At 56.4% G+C, this 14,622-nt stretch overlaps 3 non-coding genes across 3 annotated transcripts; 2 read left to right on the top strand and 1 right to left on the bottom strand.

The window, feature by feature from the left end:
• Positions 1-9,633: 9,633 nt before the first annotated feature.
• Positions 9,634-9,706, top strand: TRNAQ-UUG (transfer RNA glutamine (anticodon UUG)). Its single transcript has one exon. It is a non-coding gene; the product is annotated as a tRNA-Gln (tRNA).
• Positions 9,707-11,354: 1,648 nt separating this feature from the next.
• Positions 11,355-11,427, bottom strand: TRNAF-GAA (transfer RNA phenylalanine (anticodon GAA)). Its single transcript has one exon. It is a non-coding gene; the product is annotated as a tRNA-Phe (tRNA).
• A 2,738-nt stretch (positions 11,428-14,165) lies between these two features.
• TRNAQ-CUG (transfer RNA glutamine (anticodon CUG)) lies at positions 14,166-14,237 on the top strand. Its single transcript has one exon. It is a non-coding gene; the product is annotated as a tRNA-Gln (tRNA).
• The last annotated feature ends 385 nt before the right edge of the window (positions 14,238-14,622 follow it).

Here is a 14,622-nt window from a genome sequence, read left to right as displayed (position 1 = left end):
TCCCGCTGTCCCCAGCCATCTATGCCCCCTCCTCCTCCGTCGGGTGAGCCCGGCTTTCAACCCCCACTGCAGTACCAGTGTCACCCGCAGACAAACCTGCCACTGAACTGAATTAATCCTCCTCATTCCCCGAGCTCCGCCTTCCCCCCAAAGCCCTGCCCCTGCCCCCCTCCTCCTGGGGTCCTGCCCCCACACTGCCCCTACCCCTGACGTCCTGGCCTCACATCACCTGTTCCCCTAATCCCTGCCCCATTCCCCAAAGCCCTGTCCCTTCCTCCAAGGCACCGCCTTCGCATTGCCCCTTTTCCCCAATACCCCATTCTCACTCTCCCCCTTCCCCCAAATCCACATTCCTGCATTGCCCCTCCCCAATACACCCCTCCCCTGCACTCTTTCCCCAAGGACCCACCCCCGCCCTCACATTGCCCCTTCTCCAGAGTTCCTGCCCTTGAGCTTCCCTTTCCCCCCGAGAGCCTGACCCTGCCCCTTCCCCCTGAGACTCCTGCCCCTACACCACCCATTCACCTGGGACCCCACCCTCACATTGCCCTGAGACCCTGCCCCTGCACCACCCATTCACCTGGAACCCCGCTCCCACATTGCCCTGAGACCCTCCCCCTGTACCACCCCTTCCCCCTGAGACCCCGCCCCTACACCACCCATTCACCCGGGACCCCGCCCTCACATTGCCCCGAGACCCCGCCCCTACACCACCCATTCACCCGGGACCCTGCCCTCACATTGCCCCGAGACCTCGCCCTCCCACTGCTCCTTCTCCCGAGACCCTGCCCCTTGCACTGCCCCTTGCCCCAAGGCCCCACCCCTGCACCATCCAGTGACCCTGGAGCAGCCCAGACCTCAGAGGGGGGAGGCAGAAACATGCTTCGCTCTGCCACAGACTTTCTGGGTGTCCTTGGGCACATCACTCAGCCTCTCTGGGCCTCAGTTCTCCCATCTGGGTAATGGGGCTGCTGGTGCTTCCCACCCTTGCATGAGCCTGGGAGGAGAATTACCCTGCGAATTAGGAAGATACTTGGATCCTGGAGTAATGGGGGAGGGGCTCAGGAGGCGCATACCTCCTGACCCTGGCTGGGCGCCCCTGGTCCCTCGTAGCAGGGGGCTGTGCAGGAGGGTCTCCTTGCAACCATGAGTGGGTGTCTGGTGGGTGCTGTCATCTCTGCCAGAGACCCCCTAGAATCTCACTAGCTTCCTCTGCATGCAGGGAGGGGCTCCTACTTTCTGACATGGGGGGAGATTCTGTGATGTCAGAGCCCATGGGGGGAGGGGTTCGAATCACGAATCTGGAGTGGCAGGGCAACCCCCTCCCCAAGTCAGATTCCACTAGGGGCCTGGGCTGGGACCTCTAGGGAGGGAGACCCAGGAAAAAACAGCCGCCACTATGGAATCCAGGAGTCCTGGCTCCCAGTCCCCCTGCTCTCATCTCTAGACCCACCTCTGCTCGCAGAGCCAGATTTAGAGCGCAACCCCCACCTGCTCTGACCATTAGACCCCACTCCCCTTTTAGGCTTACTGCCTCTTCTATCCACGCAGCCCACCTGTCTGTCCCTTTGCTGCAGGTTCCTGGGGTGTCACCCCTGCTCTGCACTCCCTCAGTGCAACCCAAGGCCTTTCCTCCCACCAACCACATTTCCTCTCCCCCCTTGTGCTGGATCATCTGTTTGCCATCCTGCCTCTTGCGGTGCACTGTGCAGCATGGCTGGGGATTGTGCAATGGCCCAGCACCAGGCAAGGCAGAACGTAAACCACAGGCCCTGCCCTGCCCCGCCCCACCCCACTCCACCCCACCCCACCGGATCTGCCTTCCAGGTGCATCAGAGCCCAGCATCCTGCACTTGTGCCCTCCTGCCCCACAAGGGGTGAGCTGCAGTCCCCACCGTGCTCTGCAGAGGGGAGAAGGGTCAAGCCAACCAGCCCATTTAGGATGGGGGAATCAACACCCTTTTTTCTGCACCGCCACTGACCATCAGCAGGATTCCTCCTTCTCCTCCCTCCTGTGCCTCAGTGTAACTAAATCTCTGCACCTAGACAGCCGGTCCATCCGCTGCACCTCAATCCCCCATGCCTGAGCCTCCCTGCCAAAGTCCTGCACCTGGTTCCATAGAATTAAGGCTCACATCTCGCTGGGAACATAGGCGTGGTCCTCCCCTCTCCTGAACAGCCAGAGTTAGTCTGTATTTGAAAGCACAGACACAGGAGACTCAAGACAAGAGGGTGAGAAAGACTGAGAAAGGACCTATGAAGACAGCACACACTACAGGGACACTGCCTGGTGAAGGGATGTGGAGACACCAAGTTGCCCCATTTTTCCTGGTGCCCTACTGCTCCAGCAGCCAGCCCAATGCCCCGGCTGTCTGAGCCGGCCAGGAAAGCTGCCCCTGCTCTGCCTCTGCCACAAAGCCCCCACCCCTGCTCTGCCCCCATGCCACCTCTTCGCACCCCTGCTCCACTCCATTCCCCCCTCCACTCCACCACTTCCCCTGAGCTACATCCCGGTGGACTGCAGGAGGGATCAGTCTCATCCTGCATTCACCAGGTGGTGGGAAGTCGAAAGACCTGGCCACAGCCTGCTCTGCTCCACCAGCTCCCAGCTGTGGCGCTGCTGAGTGCTGGGGGGCGTTTCCTCCCACCGCCCAAGTTCCAAGGCTGGGAGCAGAGTGCAGCAGGCTGGGGCCGGATCACTCCACTTCCCGCCACTCGGTGAGTGTGGAGTCTGGCCTGCCCTGCAATTACCGGGCGGCAGGAAGTGGAGTGACCTGGCCCCAGCCTGCTCCGCTCTGCCAGCTCGGACTGGGGGACGGGGTGCTGTGCAGGGCACCAAAATGTCTAGGGACAACCCTGAATAGATCATATTTCCACAGAGACCGATGGCTGTTAGAATAGAGATATTCAGGCTGCTTGTACAGGCCTAGACTTTAAGAACTTAGGTGTATTTTTATCACTTAACTAGTGACAGGGGTATAAAACAAAGAACCAAAATCCCAGTCTGCCTGTGTCTGGGCCTTCTCTCCCTAGGAGAGTCTGAGCCCTTGTTCGTAGGTGTCATAAACAGATGGTTAAGGGTTAATGTCTCTTTTACCTGTAAAGGGTTAAGAAGCTCCATAAAGCTGGCTGATACCTGCCCAGAGAACCAATGGGAGACAAGATACTTTCAAATCTTGGTGGGTGGAAGTCTTTGTTTGTGCTCTTTGTTTTGGGGGTTGTTCGCTCTTGGGACTAAGAGGGACCAGACGTCCATCCAGGCTCTCCAAATCTTTCTGAATCAGTCTCTCATGTTTCAAACTTGTAAGTAATTAGCCAGGCAAGGCGTGTTAGTCTTATTTTTGTTTTCTCAACTTGTAAATGATCCTTGTTTGCTGAGAGGATTTTACCTCTGCTTGCTGTAACTTTGAATCTAAGGCCAGAGGGGTTTCCTCTGGGCTATATAAATCTGAGTACCCTGTAAAGTATTTTCCATCTTGATTTTACAGAGATGATTTTTATCTTTCTTTCTTTAATTAAAAGTTTTTTCTTTTAAGAACCTGATTGATTTTTCCTTGTTTTAAGATCCAAGGGGTTTGGATCTGTGTTCACCAGGGAATTGGTGAAGCCTCTCAAGGCTGCCCAGGGAGGGGAATGTTTTGGGGGGACAGGGAGTGATCCAGACACTAACTTCTGGATGGTGGCAGTGTTGCCAGATCTAAGCTAGTAATTAAGCTTAGAAGGGTCCATGCAGGTCCCCCAGGTCTGTACCCTAAAGTTCAGAGTGAGGAAAAAACCTTGACAGTAGGCTAAGGCCTTTGGCTAAACAGCAGGGGCAGCCATACACTGGGAAGTGAACGGTCACATCCTCACCTCCCAAACCTATCACAGTGAACTAATACGGGGTTGGGCTGTTAGGAGGTCGATCCTGTCCCAATAGTGCCCATCACCACCAGATAAAGAAATAGATCTTAAGGGAGCATCCGGTCTGGCAAGAAATCCCTTCTCATTGGTTGTGGTTGTGAAACCATCATTTCTGTAGGGTTTATCTTTATGGCCCTTGCTTTTCTGTTGTCAATCTGTCTGGTCCTCTAATTCTTTCTGTCTGCAGCAGAATTAATTTTGCTGGGTGTAAGTTAATTAGGGGAGTGAGATGTAATTGGTTCGAGCATTCTGTTACAATAGGTTAGAATTGGTTAATTACATTTCAGTAAAATGATTGGTTAAGGTCTCGCCGAGAATATTACTGTGTAAACTGGGGTCAAACAGGCAGTGGGTGGGGAATTTGGAATCATGCTTGCTAACGGGGGGGATGGGAATAGGGAACGGGGAACAGGGATACAGGCGACTCTCTGCAGTGTCGGAGCTGGGAAGGGGGATGTGGGATAAACACTATGCAGTGTCAGAGCTCATAGACTCATAGACTTTAAGGTCAGAAGGGACCATTATGATCGTCTAGTTCGACCTCCTGCACAATGCAGGCCACAGACTCTCACCCACCCACTCCTGTAACAAACCCCTGACCTATGTCTGAGCTATTGAAGTCCTCAACTTGTTGTTTAAAGACTTCAAGGTGCAGAGAATCCTCCAGCAAGTGACCCATGCCCCTTGCTGCAGAGAAAGGTGAAAACCCCCCAGGGCCTCTGCCAACCTGCCCTGGAGGAAAATTTCTTCCTGACCCCAAATACGGTGATCAGCTAAACCCTGAGCATGTGGGCAAGACTCACCAGCCAGCACCCAGGAAAGAATTGTCTGTAGGGATGTGGGGTAAACGCTCTGTGGTGCCAGAGCTAGGAAGGGAACACAGGGGAATGGACTCTGTCCCTGTATAGAGATAAGCCTGACTGGTGTGAAGGGCTTTGGAATCTGCTTGCTTGGAAACTAACCCCAATAAACATCCCTTCGTCTGCGCTTAGGACTTCTGGTCTTTTGCTGCTTGCTGTCTGCATGACAAGAGCCAGGGGAAGGGGAAGGGAAAGCCCTCTAACAATGGCTCCTTGCTCCTCTTCCTCCAGGCTCAGTGGTCAAGGATGGGCAGGACTCCAGGCTCTGCTTAAGGGATCCTGGTACAGGGGCTGGGGGGGGAGAAAGGATTGTAGATTCTGACCTGCACTCTGGAGACGAGGTAATAACTGAAGGGGGCATTTTTGATTCCTACCCTGCTTCAACGTCTCCAGGGCTAGAATTCTACATTCTGTAGGGCCAAATGAGTGGGTGAAGCCATTTGGCTAATGAAAACCAGTGCTCTAGAGGGGGCTGGAACTCACAACCTCAGCATAGCTCCTCTCAGCACTGCCCTATAAGTACTGTGCGCTAACCACTTGCACCACTGGAGCACCTGTTAATTACCAGTCTCTCAGTCCCCTAGGTTGATAAAGGCAAGGAGTCACCCCAAAACATTCTCAGTGGGGTTAAGAGCTGGTGGCAACAAGCGTTGTACTTGGTGGGGTGGATTCTTCTTATGGCTTCCAGGCACCATTTGACCCTTTTGTTTCTCCCTGTGTAATAACAGCTGACTGAGACTCACTATAGAGTCTTGCTGCAGACCAACAGATCTGAATTCACTGATCACCAGGTCTGAGCATTAGTCCTGCTTTGGGACAGTGTCTCTCATCCAAGAAACTGCCGAGTCTGCGCTAGCAGTGAGGCTCCCTCACTTACAGCTGAAATCAGGGAGAGCTGCGTGAAGTGCAGAGCCCCAGGGGTGCTTGAACAGGGGCGAAAAACACCCCAGGACTTTTAAAAATGGGAGGGCTCTGCCTTGCCACTTTGTAATGACCGTAAGGGTGAGTGAGGGTGGGGAGGGGGCTGAGAGCAGTGAGCAGGAGGAGGGGTCTTGGGGGAAGAGGCAGTGTAGGAGTGGAGGTGAGTTGGGGCAGGGGGCTGGGGGCTGTAGGGCGAGGGCTGCTCGCAGCAAGTAACGGGGGTGGGGGCATGCAGGGGAACTGCTCCCTGTCCCAGCTCACCTCTGCTCCGTCTTCTCCCCCGAGCACGCTGCCCCAGCTCTAATTCTCCTACCCTCCCAGGCTTGCCACACTAAACAGCTGATTAGCACCGCAAGTCTGGGAGGCAGGAGAAGTGGAGTGGTGCCAGCGTGCTCAGGGGAGAAGGCAGAGCGGAGGTGAGCTGGGGTGGGGAGCTGCTGCAGGGGGGGCTGCCTGGCTCTTTGCCATGGCCCCTGCCCCTGCTCCGCCCCAGCCCTGCTCCCCCTTGCATTCACTGCATGGTCCACTCCTCTGGCTCCCAGCCATGCTACCGGCGAGTGCTGTGGGGCGGTTCCCCCCTCCTCCCAAACTTTGGAGCCAGGGGAGCAGAGCAGGCTGAGGCCCCAGGCCTGCATGGGGGAAGCAGAGGGGGGCTGGTCCCAGGTCTCTGTGGGGGACAGGGTTCTGGCTGCTTCCTGCAGGAAGTGGAGTGACCCGGCCCCAGCCTGCTATTGCACAATCCCCAGCCACGCCGCACAGCGTGCCCCGAGAGGGAGTGGTGGGCCAAGCAGATGATCCAGCACTAGGGGGTCATTCTCATTGGTAGCTGTCCAGTGGCAGTGAGTTCAACAGGCCTTGGCACATGCTGTGTGGGGCAGGAGATCCTTGTATTTGGAGCAGTGGGAGTGAACTGCGTGCAGTTGTGTCTCTGAGCACAACTGTGAATGTTATGGTGTGTGTGGGGGGTTATTGTGAGTGTGGCTGGGGGTGTGATTGTTTCTCTCTTTGGCGGTTGGACTAACATGTCCCTCTGGGTGTGTTGTGTGTGAGTGTTCTTGGGATTGTCTGAGTCCCTTTGTGTGTGTGTGTGTGTCACTTGCTGCAGAATACAAAATCCTGCAAAGCCATTTCCTACTGGTTAGCCCAGCAACACACTGATACAGTGTCACAGATGCACACACACACACACACACAGAACAGGGCTCAGCAGAGGGCAGCAGGGACACACACGTCTCCCCTGGGCCAGCTTGGACAATTGTTCATCACTACTCGGCACAGTGCTGGTGCCCCCACATGGGAGTGGGCAGTGACCGGGCAGAGAGGGCAGATGTTCTGGATCTGTAAAAGCAGCAAAGAGTCCTGTGGCACCTTATAGACCAACAGATGTATTGGAGCATGAGCTTTCATGCGTGAATTCCCACTTCGTCAGCTAGATTCAGAAGGAAGCACTTTGGGAAAATCACTCAAGGCCCTTAGCAGAGCTGGGACACAGACCCAGTGACCCCTGCACCACCCTGGGAGGGCAGTGGTGTTAGTGGTCAGAGCAGGGAGGGGCTGGACACCAGGACCCCTAGGTTCTATCCTTGGCTCTGGAAGTGGAAGGGGTCTAGAGCAGAGGGACTGGGATCCAGGACTCCTGGGTTCCATAGGGGAGACTGTTTTTCCCTGTGCTTCCCTCCCTGGAGAGCCCAGCCCAGCCCCCTCGTGGAGATTGAGCAGGAGTGGGGGGAGTTGTTCTCCCACTTTGGAGTTATGATTCAAACTCCTCCCCCAAGGACTGTGACATCACAGAATCCACCACCCCACCCCACCCCACAACACAAAGAAAACTAGTGGGGTTAGGAGGGTTCTAGCTGCAGACACCCCTTGTCATTGCAAAAAGCCTCCAAACCTACTTACACCCACAAAACACCCTCTCAGGCTATACACCCCACTGCTAGGACAGGACCTCTTGCTCCCACCCCTTTTCTTATCACCACAAGCTGCTCCCAGCCAGGCACCACACTCCGTTCACACACCTTTTGTCACTATGTAGCTCAGTGGCAATCACTGCCCCGAAGTGACTCCAGTGCAGGCACTCCCCACACAAACTCCCCACACCAGATTCTGTCCACACACAGAGAATTCTCTCTGCCCGGCTCCTTCGGTTCATCTCGCTGCTCTCCGTACTGCCTCCAGCCACTGCTCATCTGCATAACCCGCCCATGGACACGTGACACCTTCTGTCCTGCTGGTTTCAAGAGAGTGAGTTGCCCTTGGGGAGTGAGCAGGTCACAGCAGGTCACAGCCCCAGCCAGGGCCGGCTCCAGGCACCAGCTCAGCAAGCAGGTGCTTGGGGCAGCCAAGGGAAAGGGGCGGCACGTCGGGCTCTTTGGCAGCAATTCGGCAGCGGGTCCCTCGGTCCCTCTCGGAGGGAAGGAGCTGCCACCGAATTGCCGCCGAAGAAAAAGGCGGCGCAGTGGAGCTGCCACAGATTGCGATCGTGGGTTGTTGTTTTTTCCCCACCGCTTGGGGCAGCAAAAACCCAGCCCTGGCCCCAGCACACGTCACAGCCCCAGCACACGTCATAGCACATCACAGCCTGGGGCAGGGAGATATTGGGGGAGGGGATGAGGGGAGAATGAGGGAGGGAGAGACCCAGCCTCATAGACCCATAGGAGCAGGAGATATTGGGGGAGGGGATGAGGAGAGGGAGAGACCCAGCCGCATAGACTCATAGGGGCAGGAGATATTGGGGTCAGGAGGAGAGGAGAAGGGGTTGGAAGAGACCCAGCCTGGGGTGCAGGGAAAATGGGGTGGGTGGAGGGAGGTGGGGAACAGAAGAGACATGTGTGGAGTGGTGAGATGTTGGTCCAGGGAAATTGAGTCACTCCCAGGACATGCTGTGCAGGGGGGAGCACAGGGGCAGGGAGAGAGACCCAGCCCCATAGAGCCCAAGAGGGATATTGGGGGCAGGGGAGGGGATGGAGGGATGAGAGACCCAGAGCCATAGAACTCCCCTGGCTCCCAAGTTTCGGGGGAGGGGGGAACCGCCCCACAGCACTCACTGGCTGCATGGCTGGGAACCAGGGGGGTGGACCAGGCTGGGGCTGGGTCACTCCACTTACCATGCAGTGAGTGCAAGGGCGGGAGGGCGGGACCGGGACAGAGCAGGGGCAGGGGCCATGGGGAAGAGCCAGGCACCCCCTCTGCAGCAGCTCCCCACCGCAGCTCCCCACTGCTCCGCCTTCTCCCCTGAACATGCCAGCACTGCTCCACTTCTCCTGCCTCCCAGGCTTGTGGTGCCAATCAGCTGTTTAGTGCAGCCAGCCTGGGAGGGGAGGAGATTTAGAATAGGGGTGGCATGCTCAGGGGAGAAGATGGAGCAGGGATGAGCTGGAACAGGGAGCGGTTCACCTGCACACACATCCCTTCATAACTTGCTGCAGGCAGCCCTCCCCCCACACCTCCCCCCAGCCCCCTGCCCCAGCTCACCTCAACTCTACTTCCTCCTCTGAGTGTGCTTTTTGGTGCCCCCAACCACTTGACACCCTAGGCGGCCGACTAGTTCGCCTAGTGGTTGCACCGGTCCTGGACACTGCCTATCAGCAGGATTCCTCCTCCTCCTCCTCCTCAGTGAGATTAAATCTCCACACCTAGACAGCCGGTCCATCCGCTGCACCATAATCCCCCATGCCTGAGACCCCCTGCCAAAGCCCTGCACCCGGCTCCAGAGAATTAAGTCTCACATCTCACTGGGAACTCAACTTCTTGTGCTCAGAGAGACTCAGCCCCTCTCAGTAGCTGACCTGAGAAACACAGTGTCTGCAAAAGCAGCAAAGAGTTGTGTTGCACCTTATAGATTAACAGACATATTGGAGCATGAGCTTCGGTGGGTGAATCCTCACTTGGTCAGATGTATCAGTGTCTGTCTTTTCCAAAGAAGTGCCTGGAGGGCTTTTTCTTGTGTGACCACGTGGCCTAATTGATAAGGCGTCTGATTTTGGATCAGGGGATTGAGGGTTCGAGTCCCTTCGTGGTTGTGCTTGTCCAGTTTCATCTTTGGGCTAAAAGTCCTGCTTCCTTCAGGGCTGGAGCCTCTTCTTGGCTGCTCAGGCCAATGCTCTGGCTTCAAGCTAGAGCCCTGGGAAGGAGTTGGGGGATGGGTGTGTGACAAACTGGGAAAGTTCTTAATGTTTTCTCTGAGTACTGTGTTGGTGCCTCAGTGTCCCCATGGCAGTTCTTAATATCTGGCAGAGCAAAATGCCAGTGCACCTAAATGCCTGACACTCTGTCTCCTAGCAACTGATGGCCTGGGCCCCTCCTCTGCAAAGGTGCCAGCTGAAGGTGTTGGAGACAAAGGGATCAGGTGACCTCCTGGCCCGGGAAAGGGGCTAAGGAGAGAGGAGGGGCTGGGAGGGGTTGTTAGTCTGGAGCTGGCTGAGGGCAGACGTGGGGGTCTGGCTCACTGACCCCCAGAATGGACCCGGCCCAGGGGTCCGGTTCTCTGTACCTACAAGCTCTGTTTTAGACCCTGTTCCTGTCATCGAATAAACCTCTGTGTTACTGGCTGGCTAAGAGTCACGTCTGACTGCAAAGTGGGGGTGCAGGACCCGGTGGCTTCCCCAGGACCCCGCTGGGGTGGACTCGCTGTGGGAAGCGCACAGAGGGGCAGAGGATGCTGAATGCTCCAAGGAGAGACCCAGGAGGTGAAGACGTGTGAGCTTCTTGCCCTGAACAAGTCTGCTCCAAGGGAGAGGAGGCTCCCCAAAGTCCTGCCTGGCTTGGTGGGGAGCAGTTCCAGAGCAGCGCCTGGGGACTCTGTGACAGGGTGTCACAAAGGCTGTGGCAGAAGTCCCAGGTGCTTCTGGTCTAGCCTTTGCCATTCCTGACTTGCCAAAGAAAATGGGCGGCTGCCCGGGCTAGTATGTAGAGTAGTTTCCCTCTTCCAAATGTGCGCCAGTCCCTGTGTTTGAGGGGGTTTGCTACATAGCACCTTCGGAGCCTGGGTGTTTCTCTGCTTCTCACCAGCTGGGAAAAAGCCTCTTGGGGAAAAATCACCTGCACCACTGCAAAAGTGAGCACTGTGAGCGGGACCAGTCAGAGGCCCCACCATGGGGGCTGGCCCTGCTTTCCTACCATCTTGTGATGTTGACCACAGAGCATCAGCAGCCGCCCTGCATGCTGGTGACCTTCAGTGGGTGTTTGGCATGGCAGGGAGCAGGCTGGCTGAGTGTTTTTGTGCCTGTCTGAAGGCCACGCATAGGCATGGTTCTGCCTTCCTCTAGCCCTGACCTCAGTTGCTCTGTGGCATTTAAGCCTTCCCTTGGAGCCGTCAGCACCAGCTGCCTCTGCTCTAGGCACCCAGAGGAGGAGAGGTCTGCTGGGTCACTTTTACAGATGCCCCTTCCTGGTACTGCCATTGCTCAGCTGCACAAAGGAGTTTTCATCCCCAGTCCCTGCCTAGCAGCCCTCTGGCACCATTCCTGAGGGCTGTCCTGCCTCACTTTCTTCCTACCATGTTGGGAAAGACAGCTCTCATCATTAAAGGTCAGATGGGCCAACTAGGGGCAGAAGCCCATTCTATGTTTTCCTACTGCAAAGCCCAAGATCAGTATCTTATCTTAGGTACAAGCACTGCTGTGCTCCCAGAAAACAAGCCACTCCTGCACAAAGGGGAATGAAAGGGCCTGCCAAAGCCTGGGATTGAACCAGGGACCTTTAGATCTTCAGTCTAATGCTCTCCCAACTGAGTTACTTTGGCAGCTGCATGATAGTATTTTGGCCTGTTGCTTCTCTGTCTGGGATGTTTTTGTCAGCAGCTGCACACAAAAAGGAGAGGAAAACAAACGGCTGCTTCATACCCTCACCGGAGGAACCCGGCACCGTTAGCTGCGGTGAGTAAGAAGTGGCTGTTCGCTGACAGGGCCTGTCCCCGAGCAGCTGGAACAGCAGCTGCTGCCTCCCCCTCAGCTCCAGGCTGTGAGAAATGCTCATTGCCTGGCTCCATGGGTGGATGCTGCTCCGTGCTCTGGAGAGCGTCTGTACTGTTCTGTCAACCCCCCGTCTTCAATGAGCCAGTCTGGTAAGTGCCCCCTCTGACCTGGCAGCTGAGACTCTGTGCAGACATCAACCCCCTGGCCAGCTCCACAGCCAGCAGCAGTGCCAGCCCCACCCCCCAGCACCACAGGGGCACTCAATGCACTTCCTGTGGGGAAATGGCTCCTTGGCGTCCTGCTGCTAGAGAGCCAGGCAAGAGCAGTGTCTGGCTCACCTTGGGGGAGAGAAGAGACCTGATGAGTGCAGATCTCCCTCAGCCTCCCCCCCAGTGCTGGTCAGTTGTATTGTCACTGTCATAGTCAGCGTTTTCCTTCAGGGCTGGCCCTAGAGGGGTCTGGGATCAAGGACAAATCCCCCCTTTCGTCCCCAGACCCCGCCCCCACCTCTTCCCCCAAGTCCCCACCCCTGTCCCATCTCTGACCATCCTGCAACTTCCTGCCCCATTCCTCAACCACCCCCACCTCTTCCCGTCCCTGCTCCTCCCCCTCCCCATCCAGTGCCTCCTGAACGCCACTGAACAGCTGATCACTGGCAGGAGGGAGGTGCTGAAAGGGAAGAGGAAGAGCTTGTCAGCAAGGCCTGTAGTGGGCGGGGAGGAGCGGGCTGCCATTGAGTCCTGAGCATCTATTTTTTCTCTGTTGGTTCTGCAGCCCCATAGCTCCCATGGAGTAGCAGACTTGGCTTCCTTTGTACTCTAGAGAGAGGAGCAGAACCAGGGCTATGGCTGATCTATGGGGCACCAGGTGAGTGGCAGAGGCTTCAGGTGCTGAGAATTTGCCTGACGCCTCAGAAACACAGTGTGAGGTGGTGTCCCAGGGATCTCTATGAAAGGAGCAGAACAGGATTTACTTGGGGTGGGGAGAGAATTGAGAGTGTCTCAGGGGGTTGTACAGAGGTGTTGCCCAGGTTAGAGACTGGCTAAAGCACAGGCCTCACTGTGAGCAGGATTCATACCTGCGCACAGGAAACCTATTGCTTTCCACTCCCACACCTTAACCACTCAGCCATCAGTGAAACAAATCCCCCACTGCCAGAGAAACTGGTAAAGAATCACAATGACCAGGTGTGTAGTCATCTGAACTACAGAATTCTCACCGCAAACCTGGCTCCCAAAACACAGGGGCGATTTGGGGTTTGTTCTCTTTGCTTAGCCATGTGCAGTCACACAGAGAGCGCATTTAAAAGTCTCCCCTCGCACACTGCAGGAATGGGAAATGATTCTCAACTTGAAGCTGATCTAGGGTAACCAGACGTAGCGATTTTATCGGGACTGTCCTGATATTTGCTTGTTTGTTCTGTGTCCCGACTGATGTTTGGTTGGGACCCTGGACAAACAAATAACTTTGTCCTCTTCTCCGGCACACAGGCATAGTCTGGAGGGATACTTACCCCACCGCAACTCTGCCCCCTCATTCCCCCATTGGATCCCTCCCGAAATCCTCGCCCTGAACCTGCCTCTTCCCCAAGCACACGGCATTCTTCCTCCCTCCCAGGTTTGCACACGGGCCATGGCCATGGCTGGGAGTGCAGCGCGGAAGCTGCTCCAGCCCTGCAGCCTGTGGGGCAGCGCAGTGGGGCTGGGGGCAGCATGGAGCAGGCAGGGCCCAGGTGGGCGGGTGGTGGAGACACACGTGGGGCGGACATGCTCCTGTCGGGAGCTGCCTGGTTCACTCCTTGCCTGGGAACTGCAGGAGGGGCCCGGATCATGGCTTGGCTGCAGAGCTTGGAGCCCAGGCTGGGCCCAGGAGTGAGAGGATGGGGGAGCTGGGAGTGTAGTGGGGGTTGGAGCCGAAAGTTGGTTGGAGATGGGGCTTTGCCATTGCCGCTTGGCGGTGGGGGGGCCCTCCGGCTTTTTTTTTGCTCCACCCCCCGCGTCCCGATATTTCATCTTTGACATCTGGTCACCCTAGCCTGACATGAAGGAGGATGTCTGGACCAAGGGCCCAGGGACTGGCCTTTGCTACAGAAACCACTGTCAAGTTTTAGCCAATTAGGACAAGTCAGCAAATAAGAACAACTTCAGGTATCAGTAACTGCTACAGGTTGCAAATTCCTACATGCAGCAGTTTCTGGCACTACACCTGCACAGATCTGCTCCCCGGCTCTTCTCAGGCTCCTGCTCTCTCCTTAGCTCTGCCCCACTCTCGCCCAGGCAGTTCCAGCTCACATGGAGGATGGGACCCCCTGGCCTGGTGACTCTCTCATTACACTGCCTGGCCTGTCAGTGCAGCTAACTTGGAGCTTTGGCCTCTCCCCATTGTCCCTGGGGACTGTCAGTCTCAGGGTCCTGATTTCCCATTGATCCTTCCCCCTTCTATTGGTGCTTGGAACTAGCCAACCAACCCCCCCACACACACACTAAGTTTTAGTAAAGGGCCAAGAGCCCCCTTACATGAGCAGCCCCATGAGGGTCACCGATGTGCAGAGAAGGCAGTACAAGCTGGTCCTATGGTGTAATGGGCAGCACTCAGGACTCTGAATCCTGTAATCTGAGTTCAAATCTCAGTGGGACCTTGTGTTGGCTTGTGGTCATAGGCAGCAGGTTATATACATTTGTGGTGCTCGGGCTCCAAGAATATTCAGGGCTGGGGGCCCTGCTGCAGCAATATTTGGAGCTGGGTCTCTTCCCCTGGCCCTGGCCCCTGCCTGCCACCCCTCCCCCTGCATGTCCCCCCCTGCTGCGCTGTGTCCCTGCCTGACAAAGAGCAGCTTGTGCCTGTCCCCTGCCTGCCCTGCTGCTGGAGTAGAGCGATTCTGGGCAGAACTGCTGTCGGCTGCCCCAGGGTCTTATTGCCTGCCCACCACTAATGGCAAGGCATGCTGCCCTGCGCCTCTCCAACGCCCTCAGCCCCAACCCTCCTCCCTCTGCACCCTGATCCTCTGCCCTAGTCCTGAGCCC

The sequence above is a fragment of the Gopherus flavomarginatus genome, chromosome 7 (assembly GCF_025201925.1).
Source record: "Gopherus flavomarginatus isolate rGopFla2 chromosome 7, rGopFla2.mat.asm, whole genome shotgun sequence".
Classification (NCBI taxonomy): Eukaryota; Metazoa; Chordata; order Testudines; family Testudinidae; genus Gopherus; species Gopherus flavomarginatus.
Note: the sequence above shows the minus strand (reverse complement) of the source record. Positions and strands in the feature narration are given on the sequence as shown.